General features: G+C 38.6%; 2 pseudogenes; one reads left to right on the forward strand and one right to left on the reverse strand.

The window, feature by feature from the left end:
* Positions 1–13,890: 13,890 nt before the first annotated feature.
* LOC113318241 lies at positions 13,891–15,538 on the reverse strand (annotated as a pseudogene).
* A 1,131-nt stretch (positions 15,539–16,669) lies between these two features.
* LOC113316711 lies at positions 16,670–18,660 on the forward strand (annotated as a pseudogene).
* The last annotated feature ends 285 nt before the right edge of the window (positions 18,661–18,945 follow it).

Below are 18,945 nucleotides of genomic sequence, written 5' to 3' on the forward strand. Positions count from 1 at the left end.
CTTAACGGGGAGAATATTGGTTAAACTTCAACATTAAGCCTAAGATAATCTCTAATAAGTTGGTTAGGATAAGAAAAGGCAATTGATGTAATCCTAAGGGAATTAGAAGTCATCTAGTTCTAAGAAAAGGAAAGACATGTAATAAGGTAATAGGACTAAGAAAAGGAATTCATAGTTCTATATATATATGATCACCAAAGTTGTGGTTGATCATATGAGCAAGATTAGAGCTTGTGTTTAGTTTTGAGAGATTTTCTAAACATCAATAAAGAGAGTTGTCTTTATATAAGCTAAGTTTCATCTTGCAGTTGCCATTAATTGGTATCAGAGCTTGTTTCTGAGCCATGGAGAACGAAACCACCATTGTGGGTGCAAAACAGTTCACGCCACCATCAATACAAGTTCCAATCCTCAACGCCACAAACTACACAGTATGGGCCATGAGAATGAAGGTACTGATGAAAATCTACAAAGTTTGGGAAACAATTGATCCTGGTACATTGGACCCAGACAAAAACAATGTTGCCATTGGATTACTCTTTCAAGCAATACCAGAATGTCTTATTCTACAAGTTGGTGAACAGGAAACTTCAAAGAAAATTTGGGATGCAATAAAGGCACGTAATCTCGGAGCTGATCGAGTTAAAGAAGCCCGTCTGCAAACCTTAATGTCTGAATTTGAAAGAGTGAAGATGAAAGACACTGATACTATTGATAGCTTTGCAGGAAAGCTATCAGATATAACCTCAAAAGCTGCGTCACTTGGACAATCCATTGATGAAGATAAACTGGTAAAGAAGTTTCTCAATAGTTTACCAAGATCCAAGTATATTCATATCATAGCCTCTCTCGAACAAGTCTTAGATTTAAAGAAGACTAGCTATGAAGATATAATTGGAAGATTGAAAGCATATGAAGAGAGAATCCTTGATGAAGAAAACAATGGAGAAACTCAAGGAAAACTCTTGTACACAAACTCTTACCAACAAAACTCCGCGACAAGAGGAAGAGGTCGTGGAAGAGGTGGTAGAGGAAACAGAGGCCGAGGAAGGGGAGGAAGGTTTAACTCACAAGATAGAACAACAAGTCAGAATGATCAAAACCAAGGGAAAGAAAAGAAGGATAGATCAAACATTATTTGTTACAGATGTGATAAACCAGGACACTTCTCCTCTGTATGCCCTGAAAGGATACAAAAGATGGAAAAAGCAAACTAGAAAGAAACTAATGATGGACCAAGTAGGGATCCAGGAATGTTTCACATGAGATGGGGTCAAGTAATTGATGAAGACAAAGGACCCATAATCATCAATACCAATGGAAACAATGATGTTAATCAAGAAGAAGAAGAGACTAATGAAAACACTGAGAATACCGAAGAAGTAGAATAAGAAGAAGAAGAAGAAGAAGAAGAGGAGATCGATGAAATAACTCAACCCATTCCACTGCGAAAATCAACAAGACAGATACAAAAGCCACAGTATCTGGAGGATTATGTTCTTCAAGCTGCAGAAGAATGTGAGATTATGCTACTTTCTATTAATGATGAACCACTGAATTTTCAGGAAGCAAAGGTCTCGACTAAATGGACACAAGCATGTAGAGAAGAAATTATTTCAATCAACAGAAACAAGACTTGGTTTCTAGTTGATAAGCCAGGTGGGGTAAAAGTGATTGGTCTTAAGTGGATCTTCAAAATAAAACGGAATGCTGATGGTACTGTCAACAAATATAAGGCAAGACTTGTAGCTAAGGGATACGTTCAAGAATCAGGCATAGACTTTGATGAAGTTTTCGCACCAGTTGTTAGACTAGAGACAATTCGTCTCTTAATAGCAGAAGCAGCATCAAACTCATGGGAAATTCACCACTTAGACGTTAAGACATCATTCTTACATGGTGAATTGCGAGAAGATGTGTATGTTGAACAACCAGAAGGTTTTGAAGTAAAAGGACAAGAGCATAAGGTTTATAAGTTATCAAAAGCTCTATATGGTCTAAGACAAGCTCCTCGAGCCTGGAATACAAAGTTAGATCAAATCTTAAGAGAAATCAGATTTGTTAAGTGCTCTAAAGAAACATCAGTATACAGAAGAGAAGAAAAGGGAACGCTTCTTGTGATTGCAGTCTATGTAGATGATCTATTTTTGACTGGCAACTCCCTTAAGGTGATCAATGAGTTCAAGAGAGAAATGTCATCAAAGTTTGAGATGTCAAACCTCGGAAAACTCACTTATTACCTTGGCATAGAAGTCCATCAAGGAGTAGATGGGATTCAGATTAAACAAGAAGCTTATGCAAGGAGAATTCTGAAAGAAGCAGGACTTGAAACTTGTAATCCAACTAAGATACCAATGGAGTTTGGACTTAAAGTTTCAAAGGCACAAGAAGAAGCTGAGATTGATCCAACGAGTTATAAAAGAAATGTTGGATGCCTTAGATACTTGTTACACACAAGACCAGACTTGGCTTTCTCTGTGGGAGTAGCAAGCCGTTATATGCAGAGTCCACGCAAGTCTCATGGTGATGTAATAAAGCAGATATTGAGATATCTAAGAGGAACAATCAGCTATGGATTGAAGTATGGTCGAGGAGGATCAAAAGGAATTGTTGGGTATAGTGACCGCAGTCATAATATTGACCAAGATGATGGAAAAAGTACAACTGGTCATATATTTTATCTAGGAGAAGCACCTATTACATGGTGTTCACATAAGCAAGACACTGTAGCCCTCTCATCCTGTGAAGTTGAGTTTATGGCTGCAACAGAAGCAGCTAAACAATCAATATGCCTTCAAGAACTGTTGGGTGAAATCAAAGGAAGAGAACCTGAAAAAGTTCTCATCAAGATTGATAATAAGTCTGCAATTGCATTCACTAAAAATCCAGTGTTTCATGGGAAGACGAAACACATTCACAAAAGGTATCATTTCATACGAGAATGTATCGAGAAGGAGATCATCAACGTTGAACACATACCAGGAACTGAGAAGAAAGCAGATATATTGACAAAGGAATTAGCTCGGATCAAGTTTGAAGAAATGAGACAACTGATTGGAGTACAAGATATGTCACGGGTAAGGTTGAAGCTTAACGGGGAGAATATTGGTTAAACTTCAACATTAAGCCTAAGATAATCTCTAATAAGTTGGTTAGGATAAGAAAAGGCAATTGATGTAATCCTAAGGGAATTAGAAGTCATCTAGTTCTAAGAAAAGGAAAGACATGTAATAAGGTAATAGGACTAAGAAAAGGAATTCATAGTTCTATATATATATGATCACCAAAGTTGTGGTTGATCATATGAGAAAGATTAGAGCTTGTGTTTAATTTTGAGAGATTTTCTAAACATCAATAAAGAGAGTTGTATTTATATAAGATAAGTTTCATCTTGTAGTTGCCATTAATTGGTATCAGAGCTTCTTTCTGAGCCATGGAAAACGAAACCACCATTGTGGGTGCAAAACAGTTCACACCACCATCAATACAAGTTCCAATCCTCAATGCCACAAACTACACAGTATGGGCCATGAGAATGAAGGTACTGATGAAAATCTACAAAGTTTGGGAAACAATTGATCCTGGTACATTGGACCCAGACAAAAACAATGTTGCCATTGGATTACTCTTTCAAGCAATACCAGAATGTCTTGTTCTACAAGTTGGTGAACAGGAAACTTCAAAGAAAATTTGGGATGCAATAAAGTCACGTAATCTCGGAGTTGATCGAGTTAAATAAGCCCGTCTGCAAACCTTAATGTCTGAATTTGAAAGAGTGAAGATGAAAGACACTGATACTATTGATAGCTTTGCAGGAAAGCTATCAGAGATAGCCTCAAAAGCTGCGTGACTTGGACAATCCATTGATGAAGATAAACTGGTAAAGAAGTTTCTCAATAGTTTACCAAGATCTAAGTATATTCATATCATAGCTTCTCTCGAACAAGTCTTAGATTTAAAGAAGACTAGCTATGAAGATATAATTGGAAGATTTAAAACATATGAAGAGAGAATACTTGATGAAGAAAACAATGGAGAAACTCAAGGAAAACTCTTGTACACACACTCTTACCAACAAAACTCTACGACAAGAGGAAGAGGTCGTGGAAGAGGTGGTAGAGTAAACAGAGGCCGAGGAAGGGGAGGAAGGTTTAACTCACAAGATAGAACAACAAGTCAGAATGATCAAAACCAAGGGAATGAAAAGAAGGATAAATCAAACATTATTTGTTACAGATGTGATACACCAAGACACTTCTCCTCTGTATGCCCTGAAAGAATACAAAAGATGGAAGAAACAAACAAGAATGAAACAAGGGAAGCAGATACAAATCTTTTCATGCACGAAGTTGTATTCTTAAACGAAGGGAAACTAATACCAAAGAACTACGAATTAAAGGATGGAGAAGAAGGAATCTGGTAATTAGATAATGGAGCCAGCAATCACATGACTGGTAAGAGACACTATTTTTCTGAACTCAATGAGAAAATCAAAGGACAAGTGAAGTTTGGGGATGGATCTTCTGTAGAAATTGAAGGGAAAGGATCAATTCTATTTCAGAGCAAGACCGGAGAACAGAAGCTCGTCACAAATATCTATTACATTTCAAACTTACAGAGCAACATTCTAAGTTTAGGACAAGCTACAGAAGTTGGATGTGATGTTAGAATGCGACAAGATTATCTAACAGTTCATGACCGAAGTGGAAGACTTTTAGTTAGAGTCTCACGTTCACAGAATAGACTCTACAAGATAAGTCTCATGATTGGAAGGCCATTGTGTCTGAATATGAGACTGGAAGATCAGACATGGAAGTGGCATGCAAGATTAGGACACATAAGCTTTAGAACTTTAAAGGCAATGTCTCAGAACAAGATGGTTCGAGGGTTACCACAGATAAACGATGAATCAAGGATCTGTGAATCATGTTTATTTGGGAAACAAACGCGTCAAGGTTTTCCAAAAGCAACAACATTCAGAGCCTCAAAACCATTAGAGCTTCTTCATGCTGATTTATGTGGTCCTATTACACCACAAACCCTTGCAAATAACAAATACATATTTGTTATTATAGATGACTTCTCAAGATATATGTGGTCCATCTTGATGAAAGAAAAGAGTGAAGCATTCGACAGATTCAAAGTACTTAAGACTATGATTGAAAAAGAGTTTAATAAGGAGGTAAAGATACTTAGAACAGACAGGGGAGGAGAATTCACATCAGTAGAGTTCAAAAAATATTGTGAGTTAAATGGAATCAAAAGGCAACTCACAGCACCATATACACCATAACAGAATGGAGTGGTAGAGAGAATAAACCGAACTCTAATGGAGATGACGAGAAGTTAATTAAAAGCTATGCAGGTACCTAATTATCTATGGGGAGAAGCTGTACGACAGTCCACATACCTAATAAACAGGATACCTACGAAAGCTCTGAAAGACATGACTCCATATGAAAGTTTGCGAAGAGAAAACCAAACATAGATCATTTAAGAGTGTGGTTCCAAAGCATACGCAAAAGTTGATTCTGCAACTCTTAAGAAACTGGATGATCGATCTCAGACTCTTGTGCATCTAGGAATTGAGCCTGGATCCAAAGCTTACAAATTATTCAATCCAACAACGAAAAGAGTAATAGTGAGTCGAGATGTGGTATTCGATGAAAAAGCAAACTGGAACTGGAAAGAAACTAATGATAAACCATGTAGGGATCCAGGAATGTTTCACATGAGATGGGGTCAAGTAATTGATGAAGGCGAAGGACCCATAATCATCAATACCAATGGAAACAATGATGTTAATCAATAAGAAGAAGAGAATAATGAAAACACTGAGAATAACGAAGAAGTAGAAGAAGAAAATGGGACACTACTAGTAATTGCAGTCTATGTAGATGATCTATTTGTGACTAGAAATTCTCTCAAGGTGATCTGTGAGTTCAAGAAAGATATGTCATCTAAGTTTGAGATGTCTGATCGTGGGAAACTCACATATTATCTAGGAATAGAAGTTCATCAAGGGATAAATGGAATTCAGATTAAACAAGAAGCTTATGCAAGGAGAATTCTGAAAGAAGCAGGACTTGAAACTTGTAATCCAACTAAGATACTAATGGAGTTTGGACTTAAAGATTCAAAGTCACAAGAAGAAGCGTAGATTGATTCAACGTGTTATAAAAGAAATGTTGGGTGTCTTAGGTACTTGTTACACACAAGACCAGACTTGGCTTTCTCAGTGGGAGTAGCTAGTCGTTATATGCAAAGTCCACGCAAGTCTCATGGTGACATCATGAAGAAAATATTAAGATACCTAAAAGGAACAATCACGTATGGAATGAAGTACGGTCGAGGAGGATCAAAAGGAATTGTTGGGTATAGTGACAGCAGTCATAGTATTGACCAAGATGATGGAAAAGGTACAACTGGTCATATATTTTATCTAGGTGAAGCACCTATTAAATGGTTTTCACAGAAGCAAGACACTGTAGCCCTCTCATCCTGTGAAGCTGAGTTTATGGCCGCAACAGAAGCAGCTAAACAATCAATATGGATTCAAGAACTGTTGGGTGAAATCAAAGGAAGAGAACCTGAAAAAGTTATCATCAAGATTGATAATAAGTCTGCAATTGCACTCACTAAAAATCCAGTGTTTCATGGGAAGACGAAACACATTCACAAAAGGTATCATTTCATACGAGAATGTATCGAGAAGGAGATCAGCAACATTGAACACATACCAGGAACTGAGCAGAAAGAAGATATATTGACAAAGGAATTAGCTCGGATCAAGTTTGAAGAAATGAGACAACTTATTGGAGTACAAGATATATCACGGGTAAGGTTGAATCTTAACGGGGAGAATATTGGTTAAACTTCAACATTAAGCCTAAGATAATCTCTAATAAGTTGGTTAGGATAAGAAAAGGCAATTGATGTAATCCTAAGGGAATTAGAAGTCATCTAGTTCTAAGAAAAGGAAAGACATGTAATAAGGTAATAGGACTAAGAAAAGGAATTCATAGTTCTATATATATATGATCACCAAAGTTGTGGTTGATCATATGAGCAAGATTACAGCTTGTGTTTAGTTTTGAGAGATTTTCTAAACATCAATAAAGATAGTTGTCTTTATATAAGCTAACTTTCATCTTGCAGTTGCCATTAACTCTTTCCGGTTCTCTCCTTACTTGACTACACAGCGACGTCTTCTTTCAAAGAAAACCTCCTCCTTCTATTGAGCGATTTTATGTGCCGAAATGTTTTTGTAAATCAGGGTTGTGAGTCATATACTGGTCATTCTTGTGATTCATGAACATAATAATATCGCCCGCGAGGGAAGCGAGGTAACGAAAAATGAGAAAGAAACCCCCGCCATAAAGGAAAAACGAACCCCGCGAGGAGGAGCAAAGACAAACACCACTAAGAACAAGAAAATGTCGATACAGGAGGCTGAGGAAAGCATTGAATTACATGATTCTCTAGATAAGGGAGGAAGGGCTTGCGAAGAAGAAGAGATGGAACGATTAAAGAAGGAACTCTATCAAGAAAGACGAATGAAGGAAGACTTGGTGAGGGAGTGCATAAGGTTGGAAAAGAAAAATGAGAATCTTGTAATCAAGAACAATCATCTGAAAAGAAAACATGCGGAGAGCAATACACAAAGAGGAAAATATGCTCCGAAAAGGGCATTAGCAGCTGAAGGACGTCGCGAATACCGGCAAGGAAACAAGGGGCGAGGGGAACAAAATGAACGGGAAGACCTAAAAAGAGCCATAGAGAATAACAGGAGGGAATTCAGAGAAAGAGAATATCTAATGCAGCAATCGACGATGGCCGGTGGGAAAAGGAACAATAGTCCAGTGACAAAGAAGGCAACAGGATTGTAGCCAGAAATGATGAAAAAATGTGCAAAAAACGAACCATGCAAGCCAGAAATAGCGGCACTATTCTCGTTAAAGCAAAGGGAAAATGAAAGTTTACGAAGTCTAGTAGTGAGATGGGATGCGATCTGTAGAGAACTAAAAGGAAGGATTTCAGAGGAAGATTTAGTTCGCTCGTTCATCTATGTGCTGTCAACTAGACAACCATTATTCGCAACTCTTTTCAAGATCAGGAACGAAGTGAAGATGAAGGAGTTTAAAAGATATCAATCTGAGCACATTCGCAAGAAATAAGAACACTGATAATCGAGGAAGGGTTATAGGAATAAGATGAATGTACTTATTTTAATCCATTAATTGATGATGTATCAAATTTTCAAAAAGGATAGCAATGAAATTTTGATGAATCGAATCATGAATATCCATTTTCATACTTACAAGATAACCAAAAAAAGATAAGACCTCGCATTAGGAGGCAAATAATATTCACGAAGTAAACAGTTTCTAAGGAAACTTAAAACCTTCGCCTAGGAAGGCTGAGAATCCACGGCATGCACCGTTGTTCGCATGAAAGTGCAAGAGGCAAGACCTAACGCATGTCATGAACAACTATTAGAGAGAAAGATAGAGGAAATGATAAGACCTATCCGCCGAGGGTCCCTTTTATGATGGTCTTCGGTAAGGGGTGCAGAAATGTGACCAAGGAGCCGACGTATTCGGTTGAGATGCGCGTGCCTGTGACGTTTGGATCGTTACCATCCATGTCTATATGGAAATTCTTGGCTACGATGCACTCGATCCCAAAGAAACCTCACTTAGGGTGTGACTTTGTAATCCCAATCCATATCGGCGAAGGTGATAGGAAGTCACGAAAACAACTGAATGTCGTAATAACTGTATGGGAGGAGACCAACATGCATGCTAGGGGTAACCTCCTTGAAGGGGCAATCATGGGGAATATAAATGGATGGAACCCTCCATATTAAGGAGTTGTGCGACCAAAAAAGACGGCAATGTCATGGGACTAACATTCATGGGAATGGCTAGACCTGTTGCATTGTCGCGAGATGGGGCAAAATAAATGTTAAGGAGAGGTTGATGGATTATTATTCGAAATAATAATAAGCGCCTGAGACTTCGCCGAATTAAAATCCTTAAAGAAGGATGAGGCACAATTAGACCTTAATTAGGAGGCACTGTAAGACCTTGTATAAAGCAACATATATATAACACTCAGAAAGTGAATAAGTACTAACTACGACGAGACGCTTGATGGATCCCAAAAATAAAAGAAGGCAAATAAAAAATCTAGCGAGATTCAAAGCTTGTGAAGCCGTATAAAGGCAAAGCAACCAAGGGAAAGTGATAGTTTGACTTGTACGACCTCGCCTTGATCGAATAATGCTCAACAAGAACAAGAGGCAAGTATATACTTTTACATTTTATGTTATTCTTTAGCATTATCCTCGCAAGACTCGGCGTTCCACCAAAATGAGACACCCCGTTGAGAAAGGCAAAGGCAAGAGCAAGTGAAATAAGAAAGTCGAAGAGGGAGACAACGTGAGAAGCGCAGACGAAATTCAATATAAGACGCGGCAAGATGCCTCGTGAACCCCAAGGTAAGAAAGGATCTCGCAAGGTTCAAATCTTATAAAAGCACAACTTGGGAGATATTGATTAACTTTACGCCCTACCTCGGAAATACGAAACAAAACTTCATCAGAAACTAGAAGTTTGACATAATCAATAGTATTTCGCACTACACTTAAAGCTACCTTCCATTTGTAAGATAGTGGTATTCAAGGTTTCTTGGATGTCAGTATGCAAATGATCCAGCCGGGAGATCGTTAGATCCCACTCTTGAAGTTGGACACATAATTAACTCGTGGTATGCATTATCCAAACCTTTACCATGACCGGACTTTGAGGTATCTTTGTCAGATTGAATGACAAGAGCACCCTTGTTTTTTCGAGAATCTGCGGACTTGGTTTGTGAGGAAGATTTGATAGACCTCGGACGAGATGAGTTATCTAGCTGAGCTTGAAGAAGTTCCACTTTCTTCTTCAGACAGTCAATCTATTTGTTTAAACCAGCTACCTTGTTACGATATTTGCGAAGATCAACCACAACTTTAGCTTTACTATTGATCACGCGCTCGTTATCTTATTCCAGTCTCCTATAAGCAGCTAATGACGAGGAATGAAGGTTCCTCGAAGTAGTGAGGGAATTGCTGACCCGTTGAAGTTCAAGATTAATGCGTTCATTCTCATCGTGAAGATGATAATTCAATTCAAGCTTAATTGCTGACCAGTCTCGACCTTCTCATTCAAAATATGGTTCTCAGACACATAACAATCATTTTGGGTCACGAGGTTCATATTCTCAGCACGAATATCTTCTAGCGAGGCAGATGCTTCGGAGGAATCCATTTGGCGTTGCATACAGCGAGCTTGACGAAATACGAAACAAGAAAATAACAGAAGTAAAAGAAAAGATAAAGAACGATTCTGCGAGGGGAGGGAACTTACTTAGAAGCTTCTCTATCTCATGACTATGCTTGCTGGAATGCTCCTTTTCCTCTTGAAGCTCCTTCGTCAAAACTTTGATTTGAGCCTCGTCCTTCTTTGCTTTCTCACGAACAAGTCTAATTTCCACGAGGCTTGCCATGTGACGGTGAACCTCCTGCAAATTCTAGAATCGAAATTCAAGAAATAAATATCGGGATAGGAAGAAGGCATAACGGGAAAAGCATAAAAGGCTCTCCTGGTTCATCAAAGATGAATGTTGTTGGAGAGACAAGTTCATGAAGGCATTTAGCAGTACGGATGACTCTTGAGAAAGGAAGTCATCAGCACTAAAATTCATCAGAGATTCTAAGGCACGAGACCTCATGGCTGGGTCTTTGCGATCTTTGTCGTAGACCTCTTGGAAAAACTTCATGTCCGGATCATAGAGAGGGTTAGACAGCACCGACGGAGCCGTATGCTTCTTCTTCTCGCCGGCAGAGGAATCCTTTATTAACTTCTTTGGACGCTCAACTACTTTGGGAGAAGTAGTTGTGCGATACTGAGAAGGTTGAAGCTTGGGAGGTGTAGAGAGACTTGTAAGAATGACATAAGTCGGAACTGCGGTCAAAGCAGCCAGATCCAAGACCTTTCGTTGCCTTTTGGACCCGCCAGAAGGGGGGATACCAGTCTGCAAAATAAGAAGTTTAGCATGAAAAATGGCTAAAAGGTTGGAATATGCGAGGTGATAATGATGACGAAGTAAATATACCTGAGAAGAAGAAAGAGGTGGAACAGGATGATCACGCATTTTTCGCCCCTTAGTTGACTCAAAAACAGGCTGCTTAGCAAGGAGAGTGTCATCCTATGTAGAATAAAAGGTTAGAATTTAAGGATATCACGAAAGTAAAGTAATAGGCGAGGTGGATACCTGTTTAGGAGTTGAAGACTCAGTAGTAACAACCCTTTCTTTGATCGTCTTGAGAAGACCAGCGGCAGGCATCACGAACTGAAAGAAAATAGGAACATGAGAACAAATCGGGCCCCGAAACGAGGTAAATAATAAGGAAGAAAGTCATACCTCGGCTAGCACAGACTACCGAAATCTCCAGGGATCGCAACCAGCGAGATATCAATGTTTCGGAAGAGGGCCTTGGCGAGGAACCCCCTTTTCATCAAAACCCCAAAGAAAAGGGCCACCAACCACCAGCGGAAACATCGCCCAATCATCGTCACAAGAAAGGTGAAGTTGGGAATCCATATCTAACAGAAGAGCTTTAGTCGGAGCCACAATATCATTTCGAGCAAGATCAATGCCCCACTCCTGGTACTCTCTCATGCTGGTGAATTTAGCCGAGTAGTTGGATATGAAAGAATCCACATTGAAGTCGCGAGAATAGAATTCTTCAGCTGCTGATGGGACTTGCGAAGTACCATTACCTGAGCGAATTCTAAAATCGTTGGTAATGCGAATTTCGTTGCCAGAAAGTTGAAAACCCCCCCACTGCAGCTTACCCAGAATCTCGAGAAAGATAGGGTTAGAAGGGTCATAAAGCGGGAAAGATAATTCATCCCTCAATTGGCCCACAGTGATGGTCATCTTATCGGCCATCCAAATATCCGACTGAATCCACCTATAGTTCAGCTTCATGTCCTAAGTAGCAATAACAGGTGGACTCACGGAAGAATCAGCAGCAGGAGTTAGGGTTAAACCCATTTTTTGAAAATCTGCTTAGAATTCCTCAAAATATTTGAGTGAGGTAGTTGTTGAAACCTTCTTGGGAGCCATGATAAGGAAATAAGAGTAGAGGGTTGAGAAGGGTAACAACAATGGCAGAAGAAGGAGAAAGCGTAGAAACAAGATAAACACAGAGCAAAGAGAAGAAGAAGAGGAAAAGAAACCCCAGACCTAAGTCAAGTTGAATATAAATAGCACAAAAAAGATGACTGGCTTAGTGGGTTGACAACACGTTCGAGGTATATTAACCGGCAAGAGGCGGTTACTCAGAGAACTTGGTCACGTGGAGGCAGGAGAGTGGAGAACGTGGCGCCCAGGGAATCCAAAGAGGTTCTTATTCCATTCTCGTGTGGCTCGAATAAAATAAGAAAAGGAAAAATGTGGGTACACGAAATAGACTCGCCACGTGTCGAACACAAAAGGAAGAAGTATGACTAGAAAATATCACTTAAAGATCTCAGTCAGGGACTTGTCAATTCGAATGTCAGAATTACCTCGCCACCGATCAATCCCGCGAAGTATCGTACAGAAGCAAGGATACTTACACGGAGAATATAAGTTACGAAAGACCAAGATAGAGTACCCAACAATATATCAACGACGAAACCGAAAGGGCGAAGTACGGTAACTTGGTTGAAAAGATAGATCGCGAAGTAAATATATTGGGGAGTAAGAAAAGAGACAGGTGTCCCGAAAAACCCATGTGAAGATAGCGAAAGAAGGGGAAAAACTTTATGAAAAATGGCCTGGGAGAAGTACAAAGCGCTCCCAAGATAACTTGGCGAAGTAAAATGAGTTGTACTCCATCAGGGTTGATGGGCCTATAAATAGAGGTGCTTGGGAAAGGCATGAGGGGGATAAAAAAGGAGAGCTTAGCTCAGAGAGTGAGACTAGGGTTTCCTTGTATTCAAAAACTTGTATTTTGTTTCTTTGATTAATTCATCAATAAGGATTTTCTAGTTTATACTACTTAAACATGTCCTAAATCTTGGTTACTTTCCTTTTGGGTGTACTACTGGATTTCCAGTAGTTACAAGAGTAACACCAAGCACATTCTTACAAAAGGATTCTTCCTTTTAATTTCTTTGCTGCAGAAAGAAATTAAATACATCATATTTTTCCTTTGAATGTTGTTGTTTTCCTGTTGATGAGTGAGTTTAGTATCTTGAACTTTAATGCCTTCATTACATGAGAGGTTTCAGAACTTGTGTTTCCGATGTCCTTTGGATGTCGACTAACTGATTTGTATACAGGAATACCGTAGAATAAAGAAAGTTATGACAGTTAAAACAACTTCAAATCAATAAACTCATCTTCCAGGACAAGGACAGTAAAAATACTAATGTTCATCTTGACATCACTAATAACAATGATGCAAAATCTTGTTAACTTTCAAATAGAAAATGTGGACTAACTGTCCAAATTCCGTAATATTTACAACCACTCTAGTATCTAAGTTCGAAGTCTTTATCCCAGAATAATTTTGTTGCTCAATGTGTCGGGTTGAGCCTAATATGTAACAGATGATCGAAATAAAATAAAGTAGTTGATCACAGTCCAAAATAATATAATCCTTACTGAAAGGGAATAAAAATGAATTCAGATCTAAGCAAATCATATTAATCAGTACTAATCCAATAAATATTGTCTGGATTACTCAAAAATATAAATTAAAGGCATAAACCATGCATATATCTAAATTAACATAACAAAAATAAAACAAGACCCCTAGATAGATGGATGATCATCTGGTTATTTTACAAGTCATTCAAAAGCCCACTGGTTCTCCCTTCTGACCTCCTCCTCTTCCTCATGTAGTTGCGCGGAAAATCCCACAATTACACCCCTTATGATATCATGTGAATAATTCCTAGATCTATCATCATACACCATAAAATTAAAGATAAAAGTGATGGTAATGTAAAAGGAGACCTGGGTTGCACGTACGCTGATGCGTAGACGCGGACACGACACAACGCGGATGCGGACACTACAAAATTCTCAAAAAACTAGGTCGAGGACACGTATATACATATCTTAGTTATATATTATTTATATATATAATTATGTATTTATACAACAAAGTCAAGTATTTCGATTCTAAAAATTAGAAAATGGTGCTACATGTGTATAAATTTCAAAAAAAAAGAAGATATTGTTTGTTTATACACGCCAAAGGTCAAACAATCAGTCACCATTAAACACATGACACAATCAAAATGCATTCTTAGAACAACACATGCCCAACTAAGGGTATACGTGATGTCATTTCCAATTATAAAAACCTAATAAAAATCTAAATTATTGATTTAAATGTTTGTCTTTATTCATTTGGTTAATAATAGTAAACATAAAGGAAGAAGTTTAAATGAAAATGAAAAAATGCGTCGGACGGGCGTCATCGGTGCGTCCAAACTAGACGCATGCAGTACGTGCAGATTGGTGCATCGGACACGCGTCATGTCAGCGGCCCACGCACGTTCAAGAAATGGAGCTCCCGTGCAACCCAGAAGGAGACACAAGAGTTTTTTACGTGGTTCGATCAATGGGATATACATCCGCGGGTATTTCCTATGAGTATGAAATTACATTGGTGTTATATGAGAATTCATTAAAGGGTTTTGTGTTTGAGTTATACATCTAAGTGGTGGTGGTGGACGAAAGAAGAAGAAATAGGAGATATTTTGTGTGTTCTTTCTCTCTCCACTGATTTCTCTCATTTGGTATCTCTCCTAAATTTGATCTCTCCTTTACAATATGTCTCCTAGGTCCTTATATAGATGGTTTTCACAGTAGAAGACAATCCAGACTCACATGCTGGACTACTATCTTCTGATTCTGTTTGTCTTATTTATAATTGATGTTTGCATCATATCTTATCATCGCGTGACTGCTCTTCGCCTTCTTCCAATAATGATTGTATCTTCGTGCTTGAGATTGTTTCGTCTAGAACGAGGTTGTATCTTTTGCCTTGTGCGATGTTTCTCCCCTACACCTCAGGGATGAAGTCATTCTTGATGTTGAATGTCTTGTGGATCTCCTCTGGTATCTTTCCTTTGAAAATATCAGCAACTGTCTGGCAAGTCAAATCCAACAACTCCTTGATATTCAGATAATTCGCAGCCAAAATTAAATCGAACATCGTATCTTGGTCGACCATAACAAATTCAACATCCCAGTTTTTAACCTCATCTTTCTTCTCTTTATCATCAGCATCACTGTCATGTTTCCTACAATATTTAATAATTTTAGCCAAAATCTTGCTAGTTACACTGGGTAAAGATATTCCGTTATCATCACAATCATCTTCGATCATATGCTTAATGGTTTGAGATTGAATAGCAACAGATCCTTCGACATCAAAAGTTTCTTCATCAGAGGTCTTCAAGGTTACCATCTTTCAAGTCGACATATGTTATCAATGGAAGGATGCGAAAAAAAGACTAACGGAGAAAAAAAATCTCATGAGCAGAGAAATAAAACCCAAGAGATGGAACGTGAGAACCAGGAAAGATTATACTCCCTCCGTCCCACTATTAAGTGACCTAGTTCAAGTTTGCACAATCTTTAAGGCAAACAAGGGGAAAAGTATTTTTAAGCACTTTTTACATGATACCCTTATGGATAATAAATAGTGAAATTTTGAAATGATTTATCTCTCAAACTACACCATGGATGTTCGCAAACTTCGTACCATTGAAAAGCATTTTAAAACACCTACGTAACAAATATAAACATGACTATCAAATTATGCATATTTCTTATAATCAATGAAAATGATAATTTCAAAAATATCACCTTGTTTAGTGATACAGGTCACTTAATGGTGGGACAAAATCCAAAAATAACTAGGTTCACTTATTAGTGGACGGGAGGGAGTAATTTGGGAAGTTGTCTTCGTTTGGGAAACGGAAAATTATGGTAAGACGCGTCTTTAGCAGAATCCAAATTGGATCTTGGGCCTTATACAAACATGCAGTTGAATTTGAAGCGTGATTTTCTCAAAACCCATGCACACAGGCCCATACCATGTCCCGCAAGTACAACTCGTCCTATTTAAATATGATTGTGCTGAATAGCTTAATAGCAACAGTCTCATCTTCGATGATTATGCTTAAGGATCATATGCTTAATGGTTTGAGATTGAATGAGTTCCATGGACGAATGCACAGGCTGCAAACAAGTAACACTGGATCTAGTTAAAAAAAATGCTGTTCAAGTAAATAAATAGAGAAACGCTGGATCTAGTTCCGTGGACGGATGCTAAAGGCTGGTAAAATACCCATTGCATCATTCTGCTATTGACCCTAATAAATTTGTGGGCGTATGACTTCAGCAAAAAGAGAAAATATTTGAAGGTATGCCAGTTAGCTGATTTTAGCATGTTTCCAATTAAGGTAGAAGGCTGATTACCAAAAATCCAACATTCTGCCTCTATATAAGAGAGGTGTTTTTTTTTTTTTTTTTTTTAACCCACACTATTTTGTTCGAAGTTCAAGCTCTCCACTTTGTCGCTCTAAAAGAAAAACAGATTATCATTGCAATGGCTGGAAGAACAGTAGGTTCAGGAAAAGCAATAGGAATAGATTTAGGGACAACATATTCATGCGTAGGAGTATGGCAAAACGACCGAGATTATTACTAATGACCAAGGAAATCGCACTACTCCTTCTTATGTTGCTTTTAATGATACTGAGCGTATGATCGGTGATGCGGCTAAGAATCAAGCTGCTGTTAATCCTACCAACACTGTCTTTGGTAAGCTGCTTTTCTTAGCTTTTGTATTATGTTTTTCTTTAATTGTTTCCGGAGGAAATATGTTAGCATCTCGAAATCCTATCCTGAATCAGTTTTCTGTTTTATGTAGATGCAAAACGTTTAATTGGTAGGAAGATCAGCGATAGCTATGTTCAGAGTGATTTGAAATTGTGGCCCTTCAAAGTCACTGCCGGACAGGATGAGAAGCCAATGATTCAGCTCAAGTACAAAGGTAAGGATAAACAGTTTTCAGCCGAGGAAATATCATCGATGGTTCTCATTAAAATGCGGGAAACTGCCGAAGCGTATCTTGGTGCTAGTGTTACGAATGCTGTGATAACTGTCCCTGCTTACTTTAATGATTCTCAGCGTCATGCTACTAGAGATGCTGGTACCATTGCTGGCCTCAATGTAATGCGAATTATCTGTGAACCAACAGCGGCTGCGATTGCTTACGGTCTTGATAAGAGGACAGCCAATGTTGGCGCTAAGAATGTTCTTATCTTTGATCTTGGTGGTGGTACTTTTGATGTTCAATAGTCACCATTGAAGAGGGTAATTTTGAAGTTAAGGCTACAGCTGGAGACACCCATCTTGGAGGAGAGGATTTTGATGATAGGATGTTGAATCACTTTGTTCAAGAGTTTAAGAAGAAGAAAAAGAAGGATATTAGTGGAAACCCAAGGGCTCTTAGGAGGTTGAGAACAGTATGTGAGAGGGCAAAAAGGACCCTTTCATCTACTACCCGGACAACTATTGATATCGATGCTTTGTTTAAAGGAGTTGATTTTCATGCGTCCATCACTCGTGCTAAATTTGAAGAGTTGAATATGGATTTGTATGGAACCTGTTGAGAAATGTTTGGCAGATGCTAATATGGACAAGAGCCTTGTTCATGCTGTTGTCCTCGTTGGTGGGTCCACTAGAATCCCTAAGGTTCAGTCTCTATTGCAGGATTTCTTCGATGGGAAGGAACTCTGCAAAAGCATCAACCCTGACGAGGCTGTGGCTTATGGTGCTGCAGTGCAAGCTGCTATTTTGACTGGCGAAGGTAATGAGAAGCTGCAGGACTTGGTGGTGCTGGATGTAACCCCTCTTTCTCTTGGTATTGAGGTACATGGAGTTGCTATGGATATTATTATCCCGAGGAATACACCCATCCCCACCACCACGGAAAATGAGTACTTTACCTTATATGACAACCAAACTGAAGCGACGATTAAGGTGTACGAGGGAGAGAGAGCTAGAACCAGTGACAATAGCTTGTTGGGTCGGTTCTTGTTGAGTGGAATTCCTCCAGCACCTCGTGGTGTTACGCTCCTCACAGTGTGCTTTGACATTGATGCAGACGGTATATTGACTGTGTTTGCTAAAGAAGAAACATTAGGAAGCAATAATATGATCACAATTAGGAACATGAAAGGGAGGTTCTCGAAGGCTGAGATTGAGAGGCTGGTCAGAGAGGCAAAGAAATACAAGGCAGAAGATTTAGAACACAGGATGAAGGTGAATTCAAGGAACTCCTTCGAGAATTACACACATGACATGAAGAACACTATCAATAATATTGGAGGGAAGCTATCACCACACTTAAAGAAGAAGATTGAAGATGCAATCAACTATGCCATTAAATGGTTGGATAACAATGAACTAGGCGACATAGACGATATTAACAAGGAGATGAAGCGGTTAGAGGATATATGCAATCCTATCCTAAATAAGAGGCACAAGCAGGGTGCAGCTGGTGTTAAAATCAAAGTCATTGAAATCGACTGATGTGGAGTCTCTTTCATGCTGTAGGTTCGCCACAAGTTCTTTACTTAGCAATCTTTTGAAGTCCTCTTCCTTTTTCTGATCGGGTTTATAATATATCTGACAGACTTGATTAGTAGTTGATAGGCTTGAAAACAAAGTATAGCATATCACAGATGATGAATTATCAAAACTTTGTAAACAAAATAATAAATTGCATTGAAGTTTCAATCAAAGTGTCACTTGCAAATTTCTTAATAAAACATAAATTGAATTCCAGTTCCAAAAAAAATGAATGAACAAAACCTT

This window comes from Papaver somniferum, chromosome 10, assembly GCF_003573695.1.
Source record: "Papaver somniferum cultivar HN1 chromosome 10, ASM357369v1, whole genome shotgun sequence".
In the NCBI taxonomy this organism is placed as follows: Eukaryota; Viridiplantae; Streptophyta; class Magnoliopsida; order Ranunculales; family Papaveraceae; genus Papaver; species Papaver somniferum.